Source organism: Cajanus cajan, chromosome 8 (genome assembly GCF_000230855.2).
Source record: "Cajanus cajan strain Asha chromosome 8, NIPB_CcT2T_4, whole genome shotgun sequence".
Classification (NCBI taxonomy): domain Eukaryota; kingdom Viridiplantae; phylum Streptophyta; class Magnoliopsida; order Fabales; family Fabaceae; genus Cajanus; species Cajanus cajan.
The window spans coordinates 21,460,508-21,480,972 of NC_138524.1; the positions used below are offsets into that span (position 1 = coordinate 21,460,508).

Sequence of the window (20,465 nt, forward strand, 5' to 3'; positions counted from 1 at the left end):
TGCCTTTGTAATCTTTTCAATCAATACAACTATTTTGTATTAAACTTACTCTTCTTTTCTCATCTCCTCTGCCCTCTTTGTCTGGCTTTGCCGCAGTTGGGCTTTAACGTTTATATGCTTTAAATTTACTTTTTGCTCATTAAATTTACTTTCTGCTCATTTATTTTCTGCATTTCTACTGCTTTTATTTTTGGAACTGAGTTTCTACATGGTAGTCAGTCTACTGTCTACTTCTCTCCGCCTTTTCCCGTGATCCTTCTTTGATCTCGCTTAGATACCTATATTATAATTAAAATTTAAAAAAAAATTGATTTATTATTTAGAAATATTTTTTTATCACATATGAGAATTAATCTTCTTCGAAAGTTTGACAAATATCAAATAAATAAATATTTTTTTCAAATTTATATTTTATACATAAGATAATTTATATATATATATATATATATTAGAATATAACTTTTACTTTTTAAAATATATATGTTTTTAGATAAAAAAAAATTTATATATAAAATGGTAGTGGACGGATGTGCACCCACACTCTTTCAAGTGTACTTATATAGGTTTATCATTTGACTTTTAATTTTACAACTAAAACATCTGTTTGTTTGTGTTTGCATTAATGAGCCAAACTTTGTAGTTGGGAGTAAAGATTTTTCTACACGTGGAAAATGCATTTGTCAATTGTCAATGTGTACGTACACACACGAAATTATGAACCTTCCAACCGTTATCCTTTTATCATTTATTGCTATTTCCAATCCAAACTATTCATATTTTAGATACTTATAAAAATATTGATATTTTATAAATTCACTGAAATATATTTTCACATTAAATTTAGAATAAATTAATTTTTATCTCTCAAATTTAATTTTTTTTTTAATTTTGTAATTTTAAAAAATATTATTTTAATCTTTTTAAATTATTAATAAGATATATAAAAATGACAAATTGAGATATTTATATAATATTAATTAGATAAAATAAATTTAATATTATGTTTTTAGTCACAAAGACATTAATAAAAAATTTGATGATGTTCTCTGGACCATTAAGTCAGTCGCACATGTACGATGAAAGCCGAAATCTGTTTATACCTTGTCAGTTGCCAGCAAGGATTATGAGTTTATGACGTAATAAAATATATATTTAAGAACGAAAAATGTTGGATCGTCCGAATGAATATTTTGAAAATTGGTTTGAATTATTAAAAAATTAATTTAAATAATAAAATATTTAATTAAATAATTATTTTATAATAAATTTATTAAAAATATTAATATTTTAATCTTTTGGACTGTTTAGAAATTTGGTTTTGAAGGTTTAAGCACCATTCTTTCCATCAAATATCCTTTCTGTGACTGTTAGAATTAGAAGTCAACAAACATCGTGTTCCGCATGGGAACAATTATAATAATATATTTGAAAAGGAAAAAAACGAAGCATTTATAACAAGAGAAATTCTATGGTACCTATTTTATTTGAAAGGGTACTGGTGTAGTTTTTTATATTTTATATTTTTAATAATTTATTTAAATAATATTTATGATATTTTATTCTTTTAATTTTTAAATTATTTAGTCATTTTTTTATATATTCTAATTTATTTGTAATAATATTATTATATATTTAAATAGTTTAATTTTAATAATTTTTTAAGTATATTTTTATCTTTTCACTTAAATTTTTTGAATTTTTATATTTTAATTTTAATAATTTTTTAAGTATATTATTTATCTTTTTGTCTTAAATTTTTGAATTTTTATATTATAATTTTAATAATTTTTTATTTCTACTATTTATTAATTTTTCTTTTTTTAATATTTTATAATATTATTGAAATATTATAATTTTAATCTCTATAATTTTATTTTACTTTTTATTTTATAAGTATAATTTGGATTATTCATTTTATAATTAAATTAATTTTGTTAAATTTTTTATGAATTTACATAGAAAAATGTATTGAAACCCTTCAATCTTTGAGGGCACAGTAGCAACTCCCTTTATAAGTAAATATATTCTTATTTCACAAGTTACAACATATAATTATTTTAAAATATTAATATGATTATGGTTGGTAAAATCATCTCTTCAATGTCTACCCAACTTATTAATTAATCACATGCATTGATATGATTATTTTTTTAAGTGGCTAACAATTATCAAATATTTTGGTAAATTTATAACACTATTTTTTTTATTTCATTAATATTTTAAAGTTTCGTTTTAAATTAACCTGACTTGATTGAAAATAAGTATTGAAAATAAGTAAAGTCTGAATAATAATTATTTTTATTAAGAATTAAATTTGGACATTGTCCGTAACACTCTATTTTCATAAAATATAATTTAATTATTTTATTAATAATTGTTTTTGTTTTTATTTTTATTAATTAGAGTTGATTAATATTTATCTTATTATTAATTATTATATTTTGTGATAATTAAATGTGTTGGATTTAATGATTATTTGTAATTATTTTATATGAATATATTGTGAGATTTTATAATTAAAGGTCATGTTATTTGACTTTTTATTATTGAGGGAAGAGCTTTTGATAACTATAGTTAAATCTTTTAACTATTGGATTAAAAGAAAATTGAGTTTAGAAATGGGGTTAAGTTTAGTTTCCTGATTCACACTTCTCACTTCTCTTCTCTTTTACCGTGTATTTACACTTTAAAGGCTTGGAAGAATTAGAGTTCAAAGGAAATCTTTCTAAAGATATGCATCTGTCGTCTAGTGCGCTCATCAAGGTAAGGGAGAGAGTGAAAAATCTCGCTCTAGGTGTGAGTTTGTATTTCGGATAGTAGGATTGACCCTCAATCTTGTGTATGATGTATGCTTATGTATGAGGAATTTTTCTTAATGTTTCTGTTTTGCTCTTTATTGTTCTTACTCGTAATTAATGAAATAAATTGTTGAAATGCATGATCAATTATATGTTATGGGTTGTAATTATATAATTTGAGGTTCCTTTCACTACTACAGGATTATCTACATCGATTTTGTGAAGTCATCTACATCGATTCTAAAATCGATGTAGAATATAGTGACTTAGAAAATGTATACACTTCTACATCGGTTTCCTTATGTATAAATCTACATCGATTATGTGAAGTAAGGGATGTAGGAGTAGGGGAGTCTTGAGGAACAAAGCTCGATTGAGTATCCATGTGTCTGTTTTGACAAAAAGAAGATAACCAAGGTCAATTGCAAAAAAGTAATAAAATTAATTAAAAACATGATAATTTGTGAAACTATTGATTGATATGTGTAAATAAAGTGATTTGAAATATTAATTGTATGTTATAAAGTAATTTTATCGATTGTATGTGTTTATGTGTAAAATTGGATGTGGATAACTTATAGTCGCTAAGGAGACATCATTTCCATGAAGGAAAAATGCGTTCTCGCTCAACAAGACATGCAATGTCGCTTAGCGAAAAGCTCCAAGTATCTCAACTCGCTCAGCTAGATATTGGTTGCTAAACGAGAAGCCTCAGGGGGCTCAACTTGCTCAACTAGATGTTGATCGCTCAGCAAGATGTTGGTGACTCAATTAAATGTTGATGGCTCAACTAGATGTTATTTGCTCAACGAGAGGCTCTAGGGAGCTCAGCTCGTTCAACAACTACTAGATGGTTGTTTTATCCTTGTTATCTTGATACTCCCTCTTATGAATGATTAATTGATGTATTTGAGAATGCACATGTGACATATGAGGTGATATGAGGAATATATGATATGTGAAATGAGATCATGTGTATGTTATTGCATTGAGTTTATTTGACATGTATCATGTGCATAAAGAGATGTTTTTTTAAAGGGTATGATATGGAATACACCACCAAGAAAGGTTCCTTATGTAAAAGCTTGGGAACAAACCTTAAGGATAGCTCAGTTTGGAAGTCCAAGTCCTGCCCTCGTGAACATGGGATGTATCTTACGTAGCTTAATTAGCTATCCCGACTAGATCCTAGTAGTATGTCCTTCTTGTGAGTGCGCAAAGAGTGTGACCCGCGACATGTACTCTTAGACTACTCTACTTGTATTGCTAGCGACAATGCACAAGTGTGATATGTGCTATTTTACTAGTGCCACATGCATGATTTCATTTAGTTCATGTCCATTGCATAATGAATTATAATGTGACTATTATTGTTTATTATGCTATAACTAAATGATTGTGGTTATAATGTTTGTCTGTGTATACTATATCTTATATTCCTTGTTTGTGTTCGACTATTCGATTTGCATTTCTACACCGTGAGCCAAAGTGAGATATTTCTCACTCCCTTTGCTTTGTGTCATTTTCCTTGATTATTATGCAAACAATCATCAACATGAGGTTGAAGATGTTAGTGATGAAACTTATACTTTAGTATTGAATTTTGCTCTGATAGGACATGTGATATCGGAGTGTAACTATGACTAGATTAGGATATTGTTTTGCTGAATTATTTTGAAAAATATTATTTTGATTTCCTTACGATTTTATTGATTATGTCATTTTGTTAAGTTAAAAATGATATACTTTCTACTTAGACAAGTTGAGTTTATATATGAAAATCATACTATTTAGTTTAATTTATTATTTATGTATTATGACATGTAGAATAGAAGGTGTCACATTGTCTAAAGGATTTAACCTTAAGTTTAACATATTAATTAATCACTTATATCTAACTTCTTAATTTATAACACTATTAATTATTTCAAGTCAAACGTAATTATTAACCACATATTTGTATTCCTTTCTTTTAAAATTAATTTCATTTTAGTATATTTTAAAAAAATCAATAAAATTACTGTTCACATTTTTAATATAATATTAATCTTTTTATATAATTTTTAAATTATTCAATTATCGCAGTTAAAAACAATACACGTATTAAAACAGTTAATAATATTTTATTAAAATTATATAAAAAAATGACACATTATTATTCTTAATTAATTTGTATGTAAAAGTTGTAAACTACAATCATCGAAAATAATACGTAAATTACATTTATTTACTTTTAACTCGTATATATTTCGGTTAATAATAAAAAAGTATTAAAAATAAAATATTATAAAAGAGTATTACTAACATTCTTCATTATGTATATAACTAACCACTTGTAATTATCATAAATTCATGAAATTATCAACCTCTTATGAGATACAATTCACCATATTAACATTATTCTCAATACCTTCATAACATCATAAACTCTTTGTAATATAAAATTATCTATCATTATATATATATACATTGACGGATCCATAAATTTTAAATAGTGGGGTAATATTTATTCGTATATTTGTAGTCAGTGACGGATCCATAAATTTTAAATAGTGGGGACAATATTTATTCGTATATTTGTAGTATTAAAATTTTTACATATAATTTTTAAAAATATAAATATATCATAATTATTTCTTACAAGGGTGAGATAGTTGACCCCAAGATTTAACGCGTATGCATACACAAGGCAGGATTTGAATCCCTGACCTTACTTAAGCGTGGATCAACCCCTACTACTGAACCAAACGCTTGAGGTTATGGAAGTGTGTTAAGAAGAAGATAGGAGTTAGGTCTGACTAGATTATATTATAATTTATCTGCCATAAACATTTTTTCAAATATTTGATTAGAATTATAATCCTAAAGACCTACTTTAAAATAATTTAACACTAATAAAAATATAAAAATAAATGTTAAATTTTATAAAAACCAAGTTTTATTTATTTATGATATAAACATGTTTTTAATATCTAATATATATTTTAGATGATAATTTATTTTAAAATATAATTTATAATAAAATTCTAAATAGAACATAAATCTTCCGATCTTTCCTATTTTGATTTTTTTAATCAACATATATAATCTTACTATTTTGATTTTTTTAATCGCCATATATATTAAATAGAAAACACAATAGGTAAACATACATACTACAAATTTTATTTTATCAAAAATTAATTTTTTTTCACATATTGCATTATATATGTGAGTATTAATATATATATATATATATATATATATATATATATATTATAATTAAACTTTTAAAAAAATTATTCGTTATTGAAGAATATTCTTTATTACATAAGAGAATTAATCTTTTTCAAAAAGTTTGACAGATATCAAATAAATGAATATCTCCTCAAAATTTATATTTTATACAAACTATAATTTAAACATATATGTTTATTTTATTAAAATATAATTTTTATTTTTTAAAATATATTATTTTTTAAGTAAAAAATATGTGTGTATCAAATGGTAGCGGGGGCAAGTGCCCCCACTATACATAACCTAGATCCGTCCCTGTATATATATATCTAAGGAGCATATCAAGTGAGAGAGAATTTATTATGAGAGATGAAAGAGTTAAAATATAACCCTTAGATTAATTTATTCTCATTTGATTAAATCCCAAATTTTCTCTCACTAGATTAATCTAAGGATTATATTTTAACCCTCTCATCTCTCATAATAAATTCTCTCTCACTTGATATGCCTCATATATATATATATATATATATATATTATTTATTTATTATTTTTTTTTTGAAGACTTTGTTGAAATCAATTAGCGCTGTGATCTTAAGAGAGGTAATGATTTGCTATACAGCAAAGAGATGATTTTTTTTTTTAATTTTTAGATAATAAGAAAATAATAAATACCTTTATTCTAATTTGTAAAAGAAACAAGACATGCTGAAATTTTTAGGCGTGTTTCGGGACTGGTTGGGCTTTGATGGAGCTGGAGCTTTTAATTAGAATGCTCAATTCAGTATGTTTGAAACGTGTAGTCTCTTTAGCTACTTTCAAATGCACTGTTTATGTGTTTGATAATTATTTTTTTTATTCCAACGAATGTAAATTATAAGTAAACTTCAATTGAATTAAAAGTTAGAATTGAATCAAAAGTTATAAGAATGTTATTTTTATTTAAAAATTGGTTCGGAAAGTTGACTTTAATTCCACTTGATAACTTTTCAACTATAATCTAAACAAACATTAAATTAAGCCAACCGTTACTAGCTTGGACGTGGACTACACTGAAAACAAAATCAAAGCAAAGATAGGAAGACTGTACAGTCGGGGTCACTACAATAAATGAGCTACACTACAATAAATGACTTTGGTGGGATTTTGATCCTTAGAAAACGCGTTGGTGGGGTTTTGATCCATAGAAAACGCGTTTCCTTAGAGCATCTCTAATGGGAGATGCTTATAAGCAACCCTCATTGCAGATGCTCTTATACGCTTCCAAGTACGGAAGACTGTACAGTTGGGTCACTACAATAAATGAGCTACACTACAATAAATAAGCTAAATAGTGGAGGTTATTTTTACGTTTAGTGAGAGTTTTTACTCTCCGCAAAATAAATCGCAGAGGTTTCTAAAAACCTCTGTGGTTACATTCACCGCAAGTAATTAGTGGCATTTTTTTAGAAACCTCTGGGTATTGTGAGTGTTTAGCGACGATTTTGTTAAAGGAGATTTTAAACCTACCCTAATAGTGGAGGTTTTTTAAAGGAGGTTTTAAAGCTATGCTAACTGTAGAGGTTTTTTAAAGGAGGTTTTAAAGCTATGCTAATTGCAGAGATTTTTTTGCTGGAGGCTTTGAAGTGGAATAATAGTAAAGATTATTTAGTGGAGGTTTTAAAGTAAATTAACTATTACAATCATTAATCAATATATGTTTTTGGGAGTTTCTAATCCTCCCTATTTTCCTGTATATAATAATTTTTATACTCATTTTAATTGCATAATCTACATGTATTACAATTTCCCATTTTCACATTTGATATTTATAAGAAACTTAATAAAAAAAATACACATAAAATGGATGAAGAAATTCCATTGCTAATAACCAAAATACCAACATATAGTTCAAAGATTTACAATTCAAACTTCTATTATAAATCCAAGTACAACATAAAATCCATAACATTGTCAAATTAGCCTTATACTAAACTTTAAATCCAAAACACATTATAAGAAATCTAAGTGTTGCTAGCACCAGATGATCCTCTTGCATCCAAAGGTGTATTAGGAACACTTGAAGCATCGTTTGGCTGAAATAATAAAAGAAAAAAAACTTAGTTAAGAAAAATATATATCACATACATTATATCATAATGACAATTCCAAACACCCATGACCAGATCAATTAAGGACCAAAACAAACTAGCTAGTTAATGCAACCAATAACATAACCCACCCACAGTCAAAACTAGAACTACGAATGAACAACTCCATCAAGCCAAAACCACAATAGCAACACCAAAACAAAGATGTGTAGAAGCCAACTAGTTCCTAAACTAACAGGCAGGGACTAAGAGTAGTCCACTCAGACACTAGACAACCAAAACTAGAACTAAACTAACCAAACATCCAACCAAACCAAAACTTGTAGTAGAAATCATGTTTCAAACCATGCAACCAAAGATTATGAAACAAAACAACTACCCAAACCAAAAATTGTAGTAGAAATCATGTTACAAACCATGCAACTAAAGACCATGAACCAACAAAACAACCATTTTAACCAGAAACTATACAGTAGAAATCACGTTGTAAACCATGCAACCAAAGAGTATGAACCAACAAAACAGCCACCCATACCAGAAATTGCAATAGAAATCATGCTACAAACCATGTAGCCAAATACTAAAATGTGTGTGTATTACTAGTTTTGGCATAAAGATACCACATAGTATATAATGATGTAGGCACATTAATTACTTACATGCATGTGTTTCAGAAGTGAAATAACTAGCTAATTCTTCAGGGATCCTTCATTCCTTCATTATCATGTAGGCCTTAAAAGCTGATTCTAAATTGTTGTATTTCTCTTGCCATTGGTCTGAAGATGGAAAGGAAACACCAGATGAATAAGAGCTCAAGCTAGAAACACGAAGTCTTGTATTCCTAAATGTATTAGAAGGAACAACACCCAATCCCATGCACCGTACTCTCCCAGAGTGCTCTGGCCCTAACACTCTACCAACAACATCTAGAGAAGAAACTTCAGATTCATCAACTATGCTTTGAGTCAAACCTACTTCAATTTGTTCCTACAAACATGTAATAAAATCAAATATAAAAGTTTAAAGAATAAACACAATCCTTGAAATCAATGTTTCTAAAGAAAAATTTACCACTATAGTCTTTGTTGCATCATTTACAAATGATCCATCTTTCCTTTTATGAGTTTCAATATACAATTGTCCACGACTTGGTACCTTCCCAGTTTCTAACAACTAAGATAAATAAAGAGTGAGTAAATATTGAAAAATTTTAAATAGTAAAAGTTAACATTTAGTGTCATTACCAACTCATTTCTTCTTCTAGGATTAGCTTTGGAGCCACCGGTGTGTGGAATAACTTGCTTGCTTCGAATTTCTTTATTTCTCCGACAAAGTTCCTATAGGAAAAACAATGAAAAATTTACAACTTCACATAGTAATAATATAATTAGCCAAAAAACAAAATTAATATTTAAAACAATCAAATTTGTACCAATGTTGATGGTTTTTGACGATAATGAACAAAACGAGCCCATTGATCTTTACCTATGCCTATTGGCACATTTCTTATGATTTCATCTCTTGTTTTAGTTGGATCATTAAATTCATTCCACAAGCTTTGCCTATTTGCAGCCCATTTCCTTCCCATACTTATTTTGCAATACCTTTTTGCACTAGCTTCATTGATCTTAAAATAAAATCGAGGCTAAAAGAAGTAAAAATTTGTCAATATCATATCAAATTTAAACTTGCACAAGCAAAATAATAGACATATTTATGCAAAAAAGTAAAGATAGGAAAAATATAAGCAATTTAGAGATAAAAAAAATTATATATATGACTAATTATCATACCTTTAAAATTGTTTCAAAGCAATCATCAAAATAAGCTTTAGGTACGCCTGAAGGTCCAGACCACCTATCATAATCCATAGGAAATAATTTGCATTCAGCTGCCAATGTTCTGAGAAATCCAGCAAGTAAGGCTTTTGCTTCACCAATTGCTTGGCCTTCTTCATCAAAATCCACAATGATGCGTAACTCCTTAGGTAAACTATTGACTCCCCACTTTCACCTTAATCTTCTTAGTAGTTTCTTCAGAGTCTTTAATAATAAAAAACTTAATAATAAGAAAATTTGGTACAGTTTATATTATCATAGTTATAAATGAAAATACAATACTTATATACCTATTGCCTCAACAGTCCAACATTGTGTAGACTCACGCCTAACATGAAGTCTAATAGTTTCATCTTCTTGTGGAACATTAATAGTTGATACATTAGAATAGTTGGGACTTCAGGATCTTGTGAGGAACCTCTTGGTGGGGAATTAATTTCAAGATTCATTACTAGAACATAATGTGTTGGAGCTTGTGTTAAAGGTGCATCACATTGTGGTTGAGGTATTGATTTTTGTGGATTTCTAAAATGCTTCACCTTTGGCATGACTGCACATTAAGAGAAAAATAAATAGAGAACTATAAAATTAAACATTATATACTATCAAAATTAAAACAAGTTAAAAATAATTAATAAATGAAATAATCACAACATTTACAAGTCAAAATTATTACCTTTAAGGAAGTGAAAAAGTAAATAAATATAGTCAAACAAGTGTGAATTTCTTGCTATTTTAGGAGTCAAACTTCAATCAACTATATTATCATTTAGATGGTTTGTAGCCAATTGTACATACTGATCATCGAGCCTAGAAAATTGTTCAAGCTCTTGCTCTTGGTATGGCTCATTTTCATATGCATTTTCTTCTACTTCTTCTCCCATGTCATATAAATCTCTTGGCTTTATATGTACAACAACACTCCATCCTTCATTGACTACATCATCTACATAATACACCATTTGTGCTTGAGATGCTTCAATGTACAGTTTATGCTCTTCATGATCATCAACATGAATTAATCTATCAAAGTTAACACAATTAAAATTTCAGCAGTCCTTTTTATACCCTCTATCTTGTGTAGTATCAGCCCATTTACATTTGAAAAGGATAACACTGAATCGACCATAGTAGTTAATCTCAATGATATCTTCCAACTTCCCATAATATGGCAAGTTTTCTTGCCTTAAGTTGCCATCAACACTACTTGAAACACATGATGTGTTAGATGTTAAAAAAACACCATTATTTTGTGTTTTTAGTCCCTCTTCTCGAGCCATGGTTCGAAATTTGAACCCATTAATGTTATATGCAGTAAATCTTCTTGCATTATCCAAAGGTCCTCGTGCTAGAAACTTTAGATCACTAGACATTTCACTCATTGTGTCTAGATTCATAATCTAAAAAAATTGGAAGTCAAAGTTTAAAACGAATATGGTAAAAAGTTAAAAATCTCTAACCACTAAATGACTACTCACCCACTTTCTAAACCAATCAACAAACTCTTTATAGACTTTTTTCTTTATCTCCGTAGACGAAGGTCTTCTTCCTATTGAACTCCTTTTTATGAATTGTCTAAATTCACTACATACGTAATTATTATAATCAATGCATATGGCCTTTATATTTTAAGTAGACTAATAGTAAAAAGTTTGTCTCATTTTACTTACTCTACGAATGGTGTGACCATTGTGCAATTAAGGAGAACATACCGATGAGCTTGCAATTTTTGCATTGGAGTTAAATTGAACATTGAGCAAGCTCCGACTAGTTTACCAATTTGTGGGAAGATAGAGAACACAAAAGAAGTCTCATTATCAATTGGATCATCACAAACACGTTTAGGTTTATTGAACCTTGTCTCAATATCTTCAATGTAGCGAGAACAAAAGGTAAGAGACTCTTCAGCTAAATACCCCTCAGCTATGGATCCTTCAGGTTGTGCCTTGTTCGCACAAAATATTTTAAGTGACCTAATTCCCTATTTAAATGATTAAAAATTAGATAGCACTAGTAAGATATTTGTAATATGACATCATAAATTTAAGTTATTAAAATGTTTACCTCTCCACTAGATACATATATCGATAATGCACTAGGCCTCCAAGTTTTGCTTCCTCTATAAGATGAACAGTTAAATGAACCATAACTGTGAAAAATGATGGAGGGAATAACATTTCTGAGTGGCATAGTGTAACCACAATGCAATCTTGGAGCAATTGAAGTTCTGGAAGATATAAGCTTTTACCACAAAGTATTCTAAAAAAAGAACAAAACTCCACTAAGATAGAGGTCACATGGTTTGGCAACAAGTTATGAATCGCTAGTGGTAGCAATTGTTCCATAATAATATGGCAATCATGACTTTTCAATCTAGATATTTTGTTAAGTTTATCATCAATACATCTAGAAATGTTACTTGAGTAACCGTCTGGTACTGTAATAGTCTTCAAAGTTTCCAAAAATAACTTTTTGGTATCACGTGTCAATGAAAATAAAGCAAGGTGATATCTTCCATTATAATCTGGCCAAAGATCATGACTTAAGCCCATTTCTTTTAAATCTTTTCGAGCATTAAGGTTGTCTTTTGATTTATCCTACTCAGGGAGCAATGTATACATGACATTTTCACATATATTTTTCTCAATATGCATAAAATCTATATTATGTCGCAACAAATTAGACTCCCAATATGGAAGTTCAAAGAATATGCTTTTTTTATTCCACTGTGTGGGTTCTTGTCTAGATATTTTTATTGTTCCATTTTGAATGGCTCCACTTCCAAATGTAATATTAATATATTCCACTTGTCGAAAAATGTCAGATCCAGATAATTTTAACGATGGTGGAATAGAACTTTGAGACAACAAGATAAACAAGAACATGCAATAGCCTGTCCTCACAACAAACACTCTTCAAATCCTCTCTCTTTTGTCTCTCTTCTTCGTCAAGAAATCAACACCCATTTTTTACATTTTCAGCTTTTCAAAACATTTAAAAAAAATGAGTAAGTTTAAGGCATTAAATTGAGACTACGACTTTGTTTGGATATAAATTTATAAAAAAAATTTAAAGGTGTTTTTATTGAAGTATTGAAATACAATCAAAGCTTCATATTATTATAAAAAAATGATTTATGACCATGAATGTATCCATTGAAAAGAGATATTTTGGGTGATGACCCAAAAAAAAATCATAAAAAAATTAAATCTAAAGGACATAATATTTTTGCTAACATAGATACATGCATGTGTGGGAACTTCTTATGTACAATAATTAATATAAGAGCTAATAATTTAACTAGATGTACAATAAAAAATAAAGATTTTTTTATTAAAATTTTCAAAAAATATTTCTAATTTGTAATCAAACATGTTTTAATTATATTTATTTAAAAAATTGAATTGGAAAACAAAAGAAATGGTCAACATCCTTTTTAGCTCCTGAAAACTCTACTCACATGTATCTGTCCAAATGAAAAACTAATCCTTTTTAGTCAACTAGGTTAGAGGCATCACTATCTTGGAGAATCCCTCTATGAATCTCCGATAATAACCCACCAACCCAACAAAACTTTTGATTTTAGATGCATTCCTCAATTATTCCCACTCTAATGTTGTCTAAACCTTGACTTACAATCCTTTCAGCCAATATCACATGGCCCAGAAACTTCACCTTAGATAACTAGAACTCGTACTTGGAGAGCTTCACATATTCTCTCAACACCTCTAACACCAAGCTCAGATGCTCACGGTGATCCTCTAAAAACCTTAAATAGATCAGGATGTCATCAATAAACACTACCACAAATCTATCCAAGAAAGGTCAGAAGATTCTATTCATGTAATCCATGAACACCACTAGAATATTAGTAATACCAACGGGCATTACAGCATATTTGTAGTGATTATACCTAGTCCTAAAAATAGTCTTTGGTATGTCACTCTCCTTCACCCTTATTTGGTGATACCCCGATCTCAGGTCTATTTTTGAGAACACCACAACTCCTTTAAGTTGATCTATTAAGTCATCTATCCGAGGCAGTGAATATTTGTTCTTTATTGTCAACTTATTCAATTGTTGGTAATCCACACACAAACCAGCACCATCATCCTTCTTCCTTACCAGTAACACCGAAGCACCTAAGGAGACACAATTGACCTCACCAATTGTTTCTCCAACAATTCTTCCACCTACTTCTTCAACTCCATCAACTTAATTAAGGTCATCATATAAGGAGCTGTTGATATTGGCTTGACACCTAACACCAAATCAATACTGAACTCCATGTCCTTCATAGGAGGTAACCCTAACACTTCATTTGGAAACACCACCAGAACTCCCTCACCACATCTATCTCACTGATTGCCTCTTGGGCTCTATGCTCATAACAACAAACAACATGAAACACCTAACCCTACCCCCAAATAACTATTCAGCTTGGCTAGCTGAAACCAACACATCATTCTTCACTTGAGGAAACACCAACTCCCTTAAGCACAATCTATATTTTGTAATGAATATCATCTTCTGGTGGCATACGAAGTTTTCCATTGATTAACTTCCACTTATTCTTGAAAATAAGACAACGTGTCATGAGGCAACTCCAATTAACTGTAATAACTTGATCCATTCATTGGTTGACTAACCAGAACAACACATGAATTTTGCGATTCCTCCGAATTGGCCATGATCCAAGAACAAAAAAAAAAGGACCAAGAAGTATATTTAGAATATTATACGGGAGAAACTATTGTATGTTGATACCATTATGGTACGAAGAAAGAAATATATTGTTGTTACTCAAAAGAATAGAAATACAAAATGAATTATATAATTCAAATTATGTAACGTCAAAAAAAATTTAACATTAAAAGTTAAATATAATTTCTTAAATGTAGTTGGCTGTTGTCTAATTAACATTAAAATTTTATCTCAATAATATATATAAATGTATATTAATGATATTTATATTAACTATAAATACATTAAAATAAAATTTAAATTTTGATTCCTAATTAAAGGTATGTAACTAAATTTTATCATTTTCAATGTAAATGATGCTTTGGATCATCGAAGGAGAAAAGCTTCGTGTTAACCAAGAAAGAACCATCGTGTTGCATGTTGCCATGCATTGTAATGAATATCATCTTGAAGTGGCATAGAAAGTTTATTATTGATGAACTTCGTTTTATTCTTGGAAATAAGATAACTTTTCATGAGATGGCTTCAATTGTAATAATTGGATCTATTTTTTGGTTGACTGACCAGAATAGCACCTGAATTTTCCCTGGGGTGGAGATAGAGAGGATTATAGGGGTTTTGCAATTCATCAGAATTCGCGATTGATCCAAGAACAAAAATGAAGTACCAAGATCGATATGTAGAGTATTGATTTTGTGGAAGAAACTATTGTCTGCGGATATACCATAATGGAGAATGGTAACAGAGAAAGAATTATATTGATGTTATCCAAATAAAAATACAAAATGACTTATTTAAGCCAAATTACGTAGCGTAAAAGAAATATCCAAGTTAAAAGCTAATATCTCGTAATAGGCTAAAACAAAGTATAGCAATAATAACTATTACAATGATTAATATAGATCTTAATAGATATATAAAAGAGAGGAGATATGCAAACTAAATGACAACACATAAGAACTCAGTGAAAACAACACTCCTTGATTCCCTTGGATGAAATACCTTCTTAGCTTTCCATGGATCCAAAAAGATAAATCTAAACAAAAATCTAGCGAGTATATTCGACCTTTAAATTAGTATTAACCTACTTATAATGACAAATTTTTAAATAAATCCTAATTCACCCAATTTGTTTTTCCTTTTTCCGATCATACCTAATCCACTCTAGTTGAACCTAAATTATGGTATCACTTTGGTAGAAAATAAAGACGAGACTATACAAAAAAAAAAATAAAAAATAGAGGAGACTATACTATTTTGTCACGTATACTACATGAATCGATCATTTATTTATAATAAAATAACTCAACCATTACATCAACACTGGATAAAAATACGACTAAATTGACATAATACTAATACTAATGATAAATGTCCTGTACTTAAATAAGAAAGAGTAACAGACTTTTAATAAAGATGATCTCTCTTAATATACACAACTAGAATAGTTCAGAGTCTTCAGACTATTTTTTAATTATTATTTCTAACACAACACTCAACACTACAAGTCAAATTTGCAGCAATGCCACACTTACCATACATTTCTTCCTATATCAATATTCCTTGTTTTCACTTTCATCTTTTTATAATGATGCTTAAGTCTCATGTACACTATCGAAAATGTCCATAGAAAATGCAATTTGACGAATAAACACATCATAATTAAATTGACACTTTGGGTAGCATTAGTGGGGGATATGACCTTCATAGAATAGAGATAGCAGCATGCAAACCAAAACATTGGTGTGATCAATATATACTACCCACTATCCCACTTGGCGTCAGAATATAAATAGTCACAGTTGAAACCAAAATGCAAAGCGAATTCATAATCGATAAGGTCAAGAAATCACCTTCATCCAGAACAAAAGTTCCAGCATTTCCTTCTGTAGCAGTAGAATTCGGAGAAGTTGTGTTAATATTATTATTGTCAGCACTAGCTTGAAAAACTCCACCATGGGGGACTTAACACTGATTGATAAGTAGCGGTTGCAATAAGAGCAGCAACTATAAGCAAAGCATTGCGTTGATCCTCCGTAATATCCCTTCTAATGCGAAGTATAAATATAACTATTTTTTCCATAAATGTGATGTTCCATTTTAGTATATCCACAAGGGTGGGAGCATCAGTTACTGATGAACGACGTTTTGCACCAGCTTTCACTAATATTTTCTTTATCTCTGCGCTAGTTGCTATGTCTAGTGCTGTTAACTTCTCCAAATTCTTTGCCTTCAAGTCTATTTTAGTCTTCAGTAACAACTCAAGTGCCTGTCCCACCAAAGGTTTGATGAAAGAAAATAAATCTTTGAACATCTCCAAATGACATTGCTTATAAGGTTATTAAGTGTGAGAACCAAATCTCATTTTCTTTATAACTAACTTCCATTCTCTATTTCTTTTATTTCATTTTTATTTTAGAAACATGTAGAGAGGCAAGAGCCCATCTCTTTCTCCTAATATGTAAAGATAAAATAAAAGTAATTTAAATGGTGGGAGGGAATTTGTTTAGTTATTTACAAAGATATACTATGTGACACATAAAAAAAGTAGATAATAATATATTAAAAATATTTAATCCAGAGAATAAAAAAAAGTGAACTAAAAATAAATATGTGGAAGCAATATTTATTTTATAAATTTGATTCTTTTACTATATTCTAAATTATAAAAATAATATATAATTTTATAAGAGAAAATTAAAAGTTTTATGGGGGGCGAATTGTCCAATAATACTTATGGACGTGAATCCGTCCTCGATGATATATAGGTAATTAATTCCCTATTATGTGTCTATAAAAATAGTATAGAAGATTGAAAATAAATTGAACTATTAAAATCAACTTAATAATAAATATTAGATTAATATGTATATATTAGTAATTATGAAATACGTTGTCAATGTAATAACAATGGATAAAAATAAAGATTGTATATAAATTAAACCTTTAATCAAACTTTAATTAGTTTTAATAATGAATTTGTAAGGATAATATAATTGACCAAGTCTCTATATTTTTACTAATTAGAATTTGCGATCAAATCTAATTCTTCTTGTATTTTATATATTTTCATGTTGATATGTATTGAAGATAAAGTAAATAATTTGTAATCTTATTAAAAATTATTAAAAGGCTTAATAGTTGCCTTTGATCTTACATAAAATCGTAATTTATCTTGATCGATCTAAACTATAAGTAAAAGATTAAAAAAAAAAAAAAAAAGTTCTGATAAGGGTACCTTTGAGTCATTCAGGAGTGCGGAAACATGCAAAATGGTGTTACCAGCGTCATCCTTCCAATTCAATATTGTTTTCTCTATCTGCATGGCACTGGTCTGGCATGTTCTCTTGAGCCATCCAACTAAGAGTTGAAGAGCCTCATACTCTTGATATCTCACTGCAATATGAAGTGCAGTTTCACTTCTAATACTCACATCTTCAATAGAATCTGGACAAGCCAATAGAAAGCTACCTAAAAGGTCAACCTCTCCAATTTGACTTGCAAAATGCAAAGGAGTGACACCTTCCCTCCCTTTAACCCTGACCAATTCTTTGTTCACATCTACAAAGCGAAGCACCATTCTCTTGTGGCCATGTTGCATAGCAAGGTGCATAGGTGTGAATCCTTGTGGATTTAACTTCCATGCAAATGAAGGTTTCAGCCTCATAATCTCAACCGCGAACCCTATGTTACCAAATGATGCAGCAACATGTAATGGTGTCTCAACAAAAGATATTGAATCTGTGTGGTCCAAAACTTGTGGATCCTCCTCGATGACTGAGTAGAGAAGGTTTATATCTCCATCTTCAGCTGCTGCTTTCAGCTTATTATCACTCGTTGTGTTCGTGTTTGAAGCCATAATTCTCTTGGATGATGATGGAGCATGAAAAGTTTATATATATATATATCAGCATGCTATGTTCAAAGCTATTCCCTCCCTTTAACCCTGACCAATTCTTTGTTCACATCTACAAAGCGAAGCACCATTCTCTTGTGGCCATGTTGCATAGCAAGGTGCATAGGTGTGAATATCCTTGTGGATTTAACTTCCATGCAAATGAAGGTTTCAGCCTCATAATCTCAACCGCGAACCCTATGTTACCAAATGATGCAGCAACATGTAATGGTGTCTCAACAAATGATATTGAATCTGTGTGGTCCAAAACTTGTGGATCCTCCTCGATGACTGAGTAGAGAAGGTTTATATCTCCATCTTCAGCTGCTGCTTTCAGCTTATTATCACTCGTTGTGTTCGTGTTTGAAGCCATAATTCTCTTGGATGATGATGGAGCATGAAAAGTTTATATATATATATATATATCAGCATGCTATGTTCAAAGCTATTCTTGATAATAAATAAGCATGTACGAACTTGTTCATAAGTCATATTTGCATTATCTGCTTCCCCCCCCCCCCCCCTTTTAATATTTAAATATCCATTCTTATAGTTGAATCATACCACAGTTCGGAAATGTTAGAAGTTTCAAAATGTCTTTTCACACATTTAAATATCTATACAAGAGAAGCAGTCAGAGGTAATGTATGTAGATGATTTAGATCATATAATAAAGAAAATTGAAAGGAATATAAAAGGTATGGTTTAAAAATTAGGATATTTTAAAAAAAAAATCAAAATGAAGGGAATGGAAAAGTATATATTAATTGCTCGATCATTATCCCCTTAACCTATGTCAAAATATTTTTAAAAAAATCTAAATCCATATTAATTATAGGCCAGATCTTTTTAGTCTACGTAATATATATATTAGTTTTTCCCTTTTGGTCCTAAAAGCTTTTTATGATTACATTTTAAGTCACTAGTGCAATAAAATGACATAAGGCATCGGAATTTAAAATGGATCAAAATGAAATTTAAAATCAGTTGAATGATTTTAAAGCAATTATAAAATTGATTATGATGATTACCAATTTCGTAAGTAACACCTACTAAATTGTTCCAGAAGAACCATTTTTAAAGGTTCTAACATTTGATCTGACCTAAACTTGTCCCCTTTCATTTTCAGTAGTCAACTCTAGCTGGTGGTGTGTGTGACTGAGGCAGTGCAGATTTGTTAGCAGCTAGCTTAAGCAAAAGCTTCCTGTATTAGTCTTTGCAGCGACATGCTGATCGATTAAATCAAAAATATTGCAAGGAGGCAAGGAGCCAATGTTTGTGTGTTTGGAACACAAATTTGGTTTGGTTTTGTGGTGACACGTCATGCATAAACATAAACCCTAAAAAAGTAATGATGGGGACAAAAGAAAATCCAAAGATATACCAAAAGTTAAACAAAAATTTTTTAGTAATAAAAAAAACAAGTATATTATAAAATCAAAAATATATTTAACTCTTAATTATATTTTTGAATTGTGCAAGAATTTATATTTGAGGGGTATATTAGATTAAAATTTTAAAATATTTTTTTCTTATAAAAAAGTCTTGTGATATTTAATTTAGATATTTTTTATATAAAAGAATCATGTGATAATTAATTAAACAATCGAAAAAAATTTTAACAATATATCTAAATTTAGTAACATTTAATTAAGACTGTCTTTTTTCACTTTAAGAAAGTTTGTTAATATTTAATAAAAGAGATTTCAATAGATTATTTTGAATGATGAATTTCTCAAAAAATTTTAGTAAAATTTATATATAATTTATTTATATAACAATCTTACAAAACTTTTGAAATTTTGCATAATTTTTTATTTTTATTTTTCTCTCTCATTTTTCTTGCTCCTCTCTCTTCTCTTCTCTCCTCTCCTCTCCTTCTCCCTCTCCCTCTCTCTCTCTCTCTCTTCTCTTCTCTCTCTCT

At 29.1% G+C, this 20,465-nt stretch overlaps 1 pseudogene across 1 annotated transcript; it reads right to left on the reverse strand.

Moving 5' to 3' along the window:
• Positions 1-14,813: 14,813 nt before the first annotated feature.
• LOC145949256 (ankyrin repeat-containing protein BDA1-like) lies at positions 14,814-19,403 on the reverse strand (annotated as a pseudogene). The gene is made up of 2 exons (XR_014428538.1): positions 17,885-19,403; positions 14,814-16,915 (listed from the first exon to the last, which is right to left on the reverse strand). The product of XR_014428538.1 is annotated as an ankyrin repeat-containing protein BDA1-like (transcript).
• Between the last annotated feature and the right edge of the window lie 1,062 nt (positions 19,404-20,465).